At 37.5% G+C, this 12,397-nt stretch overlaps 1 protein-coding gene across 7 annotated transcripts in view; it reads left to right on the plus strand.

Moving 5' to 3' along the window:
* Positions 1–12,397, plus strand: part of EDA (ectodysplasin A) — a 374,305-nt gene that overhangs the window by 141,304 nt on the left and 220,604 nt on the right. The window lies entirely within an intron of this gene.

The following is a 12,397-nucleotide window of genomic DNA, read 5'->3' on the forward strand; positions in this document are numbered from 1 at the left end:
TTTATTTTTATTACTATTCTCTGAATCATTAAAAACAACCTGATATCTCACTAGCAGTTATTAAGCTACACTACTTGATATGGAAAGATCTCTGGTAGACTGTAATATTGTTGTTAAGCACCAAAAGACATCATAACAAATCAAAAAAGTTCGTGGTGCTGTCTGTGGAATCAGTGGGTTCCCAGGCATGGAGAAAAGTTCAGTGTTCTAAGAGAGGCTAGAGGCTGGTCAATAATGGAAAGGAACTGAGAAAATTACACAAAGGAAAAGCAGTGTCTGAAGTTCTACCGATACAGTATGTTATGATATTAACCACCTTAATCCATTCCTCACTACATATTTTTAATTTAAAATATTAGGGAATTTCTGTACTTTTTAGGAAAGTAAATTTTGTTGATAGAATTCATTTGGTATCAAATTTTGCTGTTCCTTGAAGCAAAGCATATTTGAGAAGTTACTCTCCCTTTTTTTTTTTTTTGCGGTACGTGGGCCTCTCACTGTTGTGGCCTCTCCTGTTGCGGAGCACAGGCTCTGGACGCGCAGGCTCAGTGGCCATGGCTCACGGGCCCAGCCGCTCCGCGGCATGTGGGATCTTCCAGGACCGGGGCACGAACCCGCGTCCCCTGCATCGGCAGGCGGATTCCCAACCACTGCACCACCAGGGAAGCCCTGAGAAGTTACTCTTAAAGAGATTCATAAAGTCTCATACTTTCCATGACCTCTGCACATTTATCAATGCCAGAACCATGTTGCACCTGAGAGTATTGTGGAGACTCTTTTTTATCACTTAAAAGGTCATGCATAGTTCCAAATTAGATCCAGGGAGTGCCTTGTTTAGCCGCATTTATGATCTGTCCCTTGTTGGCAGAGCAGAGCCTGACACCTCAGTAGAATGAAGAGTGTTTCCTGTGTTCAGAACATTCTTTGAAACAAATAACTTCAGTGCAATTAAAACTGCAGTGCATTAAAACAATACTTTAAGAAAATTAGATAAAAATATAGGAAAATGTATTTATGACCTTGGAGTAGGGAAATTCTTGAGATAAACCAGTGATCAACTATAACATAAAAAGTCGATAAATGTGACACATTAAAATTTTAAATTTCTGTTCATCAAAAGACACCACTATAATGTGAAAAGATAGCCTACAAACTGAGAAAAGATACTTGTAACACATGCAACAAAGGATTGTTACCCAGAATACATAAAGAATTTCTCAAATCAGTTAAAAATAAAAGACACCCATTAGAAAAATGGTTTGACCGGGACTTCCCTGGTGGTGCAATGGTTAAGAATCCACCTGCCAGTGCAGGGGACACCAGTTCGATTCCTGGTTCGGGAAGATGCCACATGCCGTGGAGCAACTGAGCCTGTGTGCCACAACTACTGAGCCTGTGCTCTAGAGCCCACATGTCACAACTACTGAAGCCCATGCACCTAGAGCCTGTGCTCCACAGCAAGAGAAGCCACTGCAATGAGAAGCCCGTGCACCGCAACGAAGAGTAGCCCCCGCTCGCTCCAAGTAGAGAAAGCCCGCACGCAGCAACAAAGACCCAACGCAGCCAAAAATAAATAAATAAAAAATAAACAAATTTAAGAAGAAAAGAAAAGGAAAACTGGTTTGACCATAGTGATGGAGAACAGATCAGTGGTTGCCAGGGGTTGGAGTGGGGGAGGATGTGAGTACAAATGGGTAGCCTGAGAAGGTGTTTTGGGAGTGATGGAACTGTTCTGTATCAGATTATGGTGATGGTTACACAAATCTATACATGTATTAGAATTTATGAAACTGTACATCAAAAAAGATTAATTTTAATGTATGATAATTAAAAAAATAAAAACAAAAATAGAAGAAAATGGTTTGAATAGGCAGTTCACAGAAGAGAAAACCTGTATTATTAAGAGAAAGCGTGTATGATCATTCTTACTAGTAATCAGGAAAATACAAGTTAACACCAAGTTAACATTTCACGCCATCAAATTTGCAAAAGTTACCATGTTTTGGCCAGGATATAGAATACTGAGACATTTTCTACGCTGCTGGAGGGAGAGTAAATCGGTCAACCCTTTTGGAGAACAGTATGGAAATATTTATTAAAGTTAAATATGTGTATAACCTATGACCCAGCACTTCTACTTCTAGGTGAATTCCTGGAAAGATTCTTTCATGATAAGTGCAAAGACATACACATGAATATACACCTGACCCTTGAACACATGGGTTTGAACTGCATGGGTCCACTTATACACGGATTTTTTTCATTAAATATCAATACATACTAAAGTACAATACAATCTGTGGTTGCTTGTATCCGAGGAGGTGCCCCTAACCCCTGCATTGTTCAAGGGTCAACTGTATTTTTATTTTTATTTATTTATTTATTTATTTATTTTGCGGTACGCGGGCCTCTCACTGTTGTGGCTTCTCCCGTTGCGGAGCACAGGCTCCAGACGCGCAGGCTCAGCGGCCATGGCTCACGGGCCTAGCCGCTCCGCGGCATGTGGGATCCTCCCGAACTGGGGCATGAACCCATGTCCCCTGCATCGGCAGGCGGACTCAGCCACTGCGCCACCAGGGAAGCCCCCATCAACTGTATTTTTAAAGGAACATTATTTATAATAGCAAGAAATTAGAGACAACTTAAATCTCAGTGAGCAGGAGAATGGATAAATAGAGTATATTTACACAGTGGAATCCTACACAGTAGAAGAAAATGAATGAACTAGAGCTACATGAATCAATATAGATGAACATCACAAAAGGTGCTGAACAGAAAAAGCAAGTTGCAGAATAATATATGTATATAATGCAACAGTTTATATAAAGTTTAAAAATATCCCAAATAATTCTATATATTACTTAGAAATATATATATATGTACACATATATTTGTGTATATATATATATATATTTACTTAGAAGTGTACAAAGGAAGGCATGAAAATGGTAAACAGGAACCTCAAGATGGCATTTAACTTTGGGGCAAAGAAGGGCAAGGTGGTCATGGATGACGCACACAATAGGAATTCAGCTGTTTTATTTCTTAAGTTGATAGGGATATGGGTGATGTTTTGGTGTGGTATAAAACATCCTTTGTGATGTTTTATAAATTTTAAACATTAAAAAGTTTTTTTAAGAGTATTAGATTGAATTTAGAGTCAGGAGGGTGCCCTAGCTTGCAACTAACCAACTGTATGACCTTAGGCAAGTCACTTCCCAGAGATATTTGGAACAACTTTTATGACTGCAAATGTTGGGCCTATTTAAACTCACTGTCAGTCTATAACAAGCACTTGCCAATGACTGTCTGGCAATATCTGTGCTGGTTTTCTCAATTTCACCTAAATTCATTGAAATAAAAAAGAATATCATTCATAAAGGGCATAGAATACTAAATAAAAAAACCTTTGCAATGTCAAAAACCTTGCCTTTGGTCTAACACCTACCTGGCCACACTGTGTTTAAATTGTTTTGAGTTCTTTATTCTATCGCTGACTACCATGATATCTTGTAGACAGGTGCTAGGCCTACAAATAGACGTTTCTACATGATTGAGAACAAACCACCTATATTTAAAGACCCAAAGCAAGGAAACCTAAGTGATCAAAGAGAAGATTCAGTAGTTGCTGTTTTTTCCCTTAGGTATGTTAACATTTTTGTGGGTGACTGAAATAGTTATATATAGCTGATATAGACACTGAGATTTCTGAGATGAATCCATACCAACCTTTCTGTGAACTCTCAGTATTAAAATGCACTTTGGCTTTTTAACGTTTGAAAAAGATTATTCAAAGGATGACTTTTTTCAAAACTTGTTTTAGAAAAATGGTTCACCTACCATGCATGATACCTAACATCATTGAATTATGTTGCTCTTAATCATCACTATTCTAACTTATATTTGAGAGAGGATGTGCTTTACTTTTTAATATTTAATTTATGTAAAATAGACAAGATTTCTGATTATATTTTTGAGATGTACAACTCAAAGCATCATAGAAATCAGAGTTGGAAGCAAAGAGTTATTTAGTTTGCTGAGAAGGCTGAGGTTGTTATTTAATCATTGTCTCCATATCTACGAGGTATTATTACAAGAGAATGTCAACCACCAATTCTCCTTCTCTCCCAAGGACAAAGCTAAAAGAAACAGGCTTAAACTATTTTGGGAGTTTTAGGTTACATGTGAGGAAGAAATGCTCAGTAATGAGGTTTATTAATTACTTTATTGGTCAACCAAAGGAGATGGCTGAATCTCACTCCTGAGAAAAGCCTTATGAATTAGGATAGGCAATCATCTAACATGATTGGCTAGTGGGAATGACCTTCATGTAACTAAATGGTCTCTAAGTATCACTTCTAAACTTTGGATTTTATAAAAATAATTTAATTAATATTTATTACCAAAATAAATGTGTAGTTTTTAATACTATGTAGAATGGTTTAAAAGTTTACAGTAAGTATCTACCAAATTGGTATAGAAATCTAGAATACCCTGCTGCTCATTATAATGTTGTTATGGAATCTTTGTTATTGATATTGTTGTTATTGTTTGAGCTGGAATATTATCTAATAGATGAGGAAACTGAGGATCAGTGGTAACTAACTTGCCTAGAGTCATAAAGTGGCCCAAGACTAGAACCTAGCTCCTTATTTCTGCTCCTGGTTTTTCAGAGCTTTCTATCTCATCACCCTAGTGACCTTTGGCTGTCTGTTCTGGAACTGCTTGGAGGTGAGGATTTCTTTAACAAGGGCTTTCTGAAACATCCTAACTAATTCTCCTGAGATATGTCCTGGACCAACTTACTTTATGTCAAATTCTGTTCTATATCAGAGCCACAGGAAGTGTAGGAGCTTCGGCAACCTTGAAATTAAGAAACTCTCTGGCCTTTTCTGCCTCTGGAGGGGCCTTGGGTAGTTAGGTGTAGTCAGTCTCCCCCACTGCATTCAAAGGAATCATGTCTGATTTTGCTTACTACTGAATCTACAGTGCTTGACACAGAGAAGGTACTCAAATATCTGTTAAATGTGTGACTAGGTATGAATGAAGTTAACCTTCTTTATTATCAACTAGACATATATTGTTGCATTGAGCCACTGGCTATTTTTAAAACTGGGTGCATCTTATCTTCTATTTTTCAAAATTTCTTTCCAGGATAAATTTCTTTAACTTTCTGCCCTCTCTTCTTAGAAAGGTGAGACAAAGCTACACTAAACTAAAAAAACTTTTTACTATTTCCCAGGTAGGAGCTTCCATGTTGGTTTGCCTCTTGGGGTAAAGTCAAACTCACTGCAGCAATTAACAACACATTGTGCTATTAAACTCAGCACCAACACAAAATGGTTTAATTAAGCAACCATGTGCCCTAGATGCTGGTTGAAAGTAAGCAACTGTGGTCCCTGCTTGTACTCTAACTCCGGACTGATCAGGACATGCTGTATGTGTAAAAGGACTAAAAACTATATAAATGACAAATAGGTGTTCTAAATTATTTATATGCATGTGTTTGCCTTGGTGTATAATATGCTCTGATATAGGAAAACACAATGCACAAAAGCTTGAATTTTAAGATGGACAAACTGAGATTTAGGTTACAGCATATCTACCGTGTATTGACTACCTACCATGTTCCAGGCATGATGCTGGTGGCTCTTTGTATTTTTTCTCATTCTCACAAAAAAACCCATGTGATAGATATTATCCTCAATATATTGACCGAAACAGGCTTCGATAAGTTAAGTATTTTACCCATTGTCCCATAGTAAATAAAACAATTCAAGGCCAGGTTACCTGAATTGATAATCCATGATTTTCTTCTTGTACCATCTACTTTTTGTGATGTAGTAGAAGGAACACTGGATAAGTAATCAAGATATCTGAATTTTAAACCTTGTTCTGCCTTGAGGAAGTCACCTAATCACTCTAGACTTCAGTTTTTCTCTTTGTATAATGGAGAAGGATCATTTATTATCAATGTTAGGGCATGCCTGTGGTGACAGTATTTCCTAAATGAATAGTATTGACTGGTTCTGTGAGCAGGAGAGAGTATTTAATATTGGGATTATCAACAAAGCTAAGACCCATTTGTATTTCGTTGGAAGTACATGTTTATTCATCCAACAAGTATTTGTTGAGGACTTAGAAAATGCAGGGCACTGTGCTATGATTTGGAGATACGGTGGTGTGGGGGAGCCAAAAAGACAAGGAATCCCACACTTGTGGAGCTTACAGTGATTTAGTGGGAGAGAGAGATATCAGAAATCACCAATAAATGTAAATTTTACAGCTGTGTTACATGCTACAAAAGAAAGAAATATGATGGCATGAATGCATATGATAGGATGCCTTAACTCAGTCGTGACAATGAGGGAAGCTTTCCTGAGGGAGCGATGATAAGGCAGAGATCTGCAGGAAGAGTAGGAGTTAGTTAGATAGAGGAGGGAACTGGTAAGAGAATTCCAAGCAGAAGGAATGAGATGTACAAGGTGCTGTGCTGGAGGGAGCATGGCAAATCTGAACAGATGAAAGGATTCAAGGATTCAGGTATAGCTGGAGCAGAGAGAGGAAGAGGGAGAGAATGAAGCAAGAAGAGGCTTAAAGAGTAGGTAGAGACTAAACCATACCAGGGCTCATAGGTCATGTTGAGAACTTGGTTAAGTGCTGGTTAAATGCAGCTTGCTTTGGACTTTATGAAAACAGAACGATGTAATTTATATTGTATTGCTTATGTTTAACCAGCGTTTTTACGGAGAAGTTGTATGGTTATATGCCCTCCACACCTCAACCAATTAAGAAGAGTAAACAATAGTTGGAAATGTGACTGAGTAATGAATGGCATGCAGTTATGAATGGGAACTAGGAAGAAAATTCTATAGATAAGGAGAATTAAAACTCCGACACATAGTATCTTAAGAGGATTCGATCCACTAAGTAGGCAAAGTACAACATGTATTTTTTGACCGGCTATTGTATGAGATACTGCTAAATAAGAAAAACAATGCTGTATATGAGTAAGAGCTAAAATGAGTGGAATGGGTAAGTACTGATGGAAGTGAGAGAAAGGAGAAATTGCTGTGGACTAGCATGGTCTGGGAAAGCATTATGAAGATAATTAGAATTGAATTCATCTCTGGTTACTGGGCAGGATATAGAATACTGGAGGAGGGCACACTAGATACCTGTTACCGTGTGTCAAAAACACAAATAATAATTTCAGATTTTGGAGCACAGATGAGAGGAAATTGATTTCTTAGTCTTTGCTTCTGCTACCACAATTCTCCCATTTAGAGTAGATCATCTAAAGACAAATTGGGGAGTTATTTCCTAGACCAGATCCTGTGTGTGACCATGTAGCAACCACTTCTAATGCCATTCACTTTCAATGTATAACAGTACCTTAGAGACCATCTGGTCTACTTCCTTTATTGAGTAGATCGGGAAATAGGTTCCTGTCATGCATTGAATCAGAGCTATCAGTTTCCACCCATCTGATTATTAAAAAGGAATACTCAAAGTTTATTCCCATCCTGCCCCTAGGTTCTTCAGAACTATTTTTTTTAAAGATTCCATATATATGTGTTAGCATACGGTATTTGTTTTTCTCTTTCTGACTTACTTCACTCTGTATGACAGACTCTAGAGGGGTGAGATAGGGAGGGTGGGAGGGAGATGCAAGAGGGAGGAGATATGGGGATATATGTATATATATAGCTGATTCACTTTGTAATAAAGCAGAAACTAACACACCATTGTAAAGCAATTATACTCCAATAAAGATGTTTAAAAGAAAAAAAAAGGAATACTCAGAGATCATTTAAAGATAGAAGCAGGGGCAGGAGAAAACCCGAGTGTGTTAGTATAATTAATGTGAACTTTAATCAGAAGACTTGGCTTCCCAGCCCTGGTACTACCAGGAACCTTAAATAAATCACTCACTATCTCTGAACTTAAATTTCCTCAAGTATAGAATGGGGCTAGGAAAAATACTTCCTCTACAAGTAGATATAAGGGGTAAATACGATTATAAGTAAAATTTTTATGATAAAAAATACTTTGTAAATTATGAGACTTTATGCAAATATAAATCACTGTCTTGACACGATGCACCAAACCAAATTGTTTAACCAGTGACAGCAACTGTACTGACCTTAGAGTTATATTTTGGCTTCCTCTTTTTTCTCATCCGTATTTTGTTAATTTTATTATTTGTATGTTTATTGCATGTGATTTATTACAGGGAAAGGTTACAAATTATAACCAACCAAAGGAAGAGACCCATAGAGCAGAGTCAGGGAGGATTCCAAACATGAAGCTTCCATTGTCCTTAGGATGAGTAACGCTCCCAGTTACATGCAGAGTATTGCCAATCCAGGAAGCTAAAACAAGGCTTGATGTCCAGACTACTTATTGAGGCTTCATTATGTAGACATGATTGATTGATTGATTGATTGCCCATGTAGCTGAACTCAGTCTTTAGGTCAACTGGTACTGCATGACCCAAAGTCCCCATCCTACGTGATATGGTTGGTCTTTCTGGCATGACCAGCCCCTACCCTAAGATTCTCAGGTGTGTAGTATCATACCTGCACTTCTGGAAAAAGTTGGATGCAGTTAGATCTTGCTGGCAAATACTGTGTTTGATAACTGGGCTGTTGAGGTATGTCCCATGAGTAGCCAGGTGAATATGTATTGTATCAATTTGAAGGTGAAGGCAAAATGCAGCTGAGAGGTTATTGAATATTAACTGAATATTAACCAAATCTATGAAAGCAAAATATTTTCCAATTGTTGACTGGAGTCAGTAATTTAAATATTATTGGGTATGGGGGCCTTAATCAGGAGTACCATGACATTAAGGGCGGTAATCCACTGTTAGATGTCACTCATTTTTATCAGATTTAGGCATTGGCCAAATTTGGCTGTTCAAGGGGAAGATTGTGGGAATAATGTTCTCTTTCTTCAGTAGGCTTTGTTTTAATCATATTGGGCCATATTAACTATTTTAACTGTGTATGTGGAGGGGAGGTCCTTGGGGTACCATTTGTCAAGCTTATAGTGAGTGCCAAATGCTTAATTTTATTTCAACCTATTGCTCTTTGAGTCAGAGCATCAATGCCCATTATGGGATATTTTAGGTCAATGAGCACTATGACTTTGGGGAATTTAGGCAAGGCAATAGTTCCACTTGTTAAGGTGAGGCATACCTGTTTGTCCTCTATTTTGTGTTTGGTAATTTCCCTAAAAGTATAAGGGGTACCTTGTTTAAATTTAGTGGAATCTTCAAGTATAATTATAACTGGAGACCATGAAGATTGGCCAGCTGGTGCATCGTGGTAAATGTTAAAATTAATTTAGAATCTATATTGTAGAGTAAAAGCCAATTGGCACCCTGTTTATCTTTCTAATACATAAAATTGTTTAGTAATTTTTGGATTTCTAATTGGGGCAAAATAATGGACCTCTGCTTTAGTTTTCATATCCTTTCTCTCCATCAAGGTTTTTCTTTTTGTTTTTGTGGTTACTGGACATACTTTGATGGGAGGATGTTCTCTCTACCCTGCTCATATTTATAAGTTTCTCCCTGCAGAGAGTCCCAATTCAGTACCCTCAGGATTAAGGTTAATCTCCCATGGTGATTGTTGCTTGATTGAGTTTAAGAACCATGGGCTTAAGTCAAGTTTGACTTATCCTCTTGGCCTGTTGACAAGCCATGGCACTCAAATGAACCCAGAGTCTTTGTTGGTCCTTTTTACAGTTATCCAATAAGGTGATGGTATATTCTGGACCTTTAAAATGGATGAGAGTAAAGCATTCAAGGCTGCTTTTCATAAGCAGCCACTGGGTGCCATGGGTGTCTTTCTATAACCCTGAGGCTCAGGATCATTTTTTGTAATGTAAGCAGCAGTAGTAGCAAAGGCATTTCATAGGGTTCTCGTGAGCCATCTGATTTTTAAGAGTGTGGACTTCAGCATGCCACATGGTAACTACTATTTGTCATATAACCAACCACCCAATGGACCCATATATTGTACAGGATATAGTCTTTCCCCTGAACACTCTATAAAATGAGGACCAAGGCCTCGTTAACAGATAAAACCAACAGTCATAGGATAACAGTCATTTTCCTGAGCCTAGCATCAGCCATGCCTTATGCTAGAATCAAAACATGTGATTCAATATGAAACACACAAATAGGCCCCTGCTAATACACACAACCCAGGGATTCTTTAATGAGGGCCCCAATCCCATACTCTGATCCTTAAATGTCATTTATTGAAACTTCTGAATTAAGTTGGTTAAATCCATAGCAGAGGCTCAGTAAGACTTGGCAAATACAGTATAGCGCAGCACAGCTCATAGCACAAGCTGGCCAGCAGGCAGCAGCACAGCTCAAAGTGTACCCTAGCCAGCAAACAGCAAACCAAAAGCAAGAGAATGAAGACCCCCAGGTGGTGATGGCTGTTGCTTCAACATCCTACTCACAGTGCCGATTGTGTTGTAGTTGCCCTGCAAGTGGTGGAATCAATCCCCCCCGCCAAAAATGTTGATGTCTGATGATGCCATACATGTACTAAGAGGCTATGAAAAGGTTTATTAATGACATAATGAGGTTTTCTGGGAGACAGTAGAGCTGGCTTCCCAGCTGGTCTGAAATGGCTTGAGTGAAGGGAAAGGCAAGTGGCTTTGGTTTTTATGGTGGTTAGGTGGTAGGGTTTACTATGCTGGCTGTGACTTGCATGGTTTGAACTTACTTGTCAGCACTATGAGAAGGAGTGCCCAGGCCTTTCTTATCAGCTTGCCCTGATGCAGGGCAAAAAAGGGAAAGAAAAGAGGGGTGGGGCTTGAAAGCTATCATTGGTTATACATCAAAAATGGAATCAGACTCTATTATAATTTTCCTCTCTAAAAACAAATTCCATTGCCATCAGTAGAAGGCAAAGAAGAAGCCTGCCAGCTAAACAACACTAGAATGAAAAGGAAAACATGTTTAATTTTTTTTACTACTAGTGTTTTTAAGGTATTGATATTAATAAACTCAGATTTCTTCTTGTCAATTCATCTGCCTCCTTTTTGCCATTATACTGAAAATTAGAATGTAATAGTGATATTTATTTCCCTTCCACTATGTAATTTCTATTTTTAGGAGTCATATATAGCATTAATGTTGTACTTTATTTTGAAAATATATGGTTTTATTTCTAAAGGATTATTTTTAAAATTTTATTTTATAGTTGATTTACAGTATTGTGTTAGTTTTGGGTGTACAGCATAGTGATTCAGTTATACATATACACATATTTATTCTTTTTCAGATTCTTTTCCCATATAGGTTATTACAGAATATTGAGCAGAATTCCCTGTGCTATACAGTAGGTTCTTGTTGGTTATTTATTTTATATATAATAGCGTGTGTATGTCAATCCCAAGCTCCTAATTTATCCCCTGCCCCACGTTTCCCCTTTGGTAACCACAAGTTTGTTTTTGAAATCTGTGAGTATGTTTCTGTTTTGTAAATAAGTTCACTTATATTATTTTTAAAAAGTTAGCTTCCACACATGAGTGATATCATATGATATTTGTCTTTATCTGACTTACTTCACTTAGTATGATAATCTCTAGGTCCATCCATGTTGCTGCAAATGGCATTATTTCATTCTTTTTTATGGCTGAGTAATAGTCCATTGTGTGTTTCTGTGTGTGTTTGTGTGTGTGTATCTCTATATATCTATATATCACATCTTCTTTATCCATTTCTCTGTCGATGGACATTTAGGTTGCTTCCATGTCTTTATCTATCTTAAAGTAAAGCCAAATATTGCCTCACAGAAACTGAGGCCTCTGGTCTGCGTCAGTGGACTGCATTCTATAACACAAACTAGTTGTGCTGTCTTGGGGAAACCATTTGTTCTATAAATTGATCCATCCAACAAAAGGTTTTTAAGTGTCTTCTATAAGATAGATATTGAACAAGTTGCTGAGGGTACAAAGCTGAGTGGGGCATAGTCCCTGTAAAGAGCTCACAATAATGGTGGGTTACATATATGTCTGCAATTGCAATCTGGTATGGTAATTGCCATATTAGAAGTATGCATATGGTGCTGGGAATAATAATTATATGGATAATACCTTTACTATCTTCCTTACGAAGAAGGGAATAAATTGAGAACAACCGTATTAAAGTACTTTGAGATGTACAAAGCAAAACAAAAGCACAAATAGATACCCTGCCTCCTTTAGTCTAATTTATTCATTTTGAGCTTAAGTACTTAGAACTTTCAGTACTCTTAAAATTATTTTTAAAATTTGAATTACTTTAGGGAGAGTATTTGATATATTTCTAATTAAGATTCAATTTTCATTTCTAATGGTCTTATTCTCCAGATTATGGAACTGTGTG

The sequence above is a fragment of the Orcinus orca genome, chromosome X (assembly GCF_937001465.1).
Source record: "Orcinus orca chromosome X, mOrcOrc1.1, whole genome shotgun sequence".
NCBI lineage: Eukaryota > Metazoa > Chordata > Mammalia > Artiodactyla > Delphinidae > Orcinus > Orcinus orca.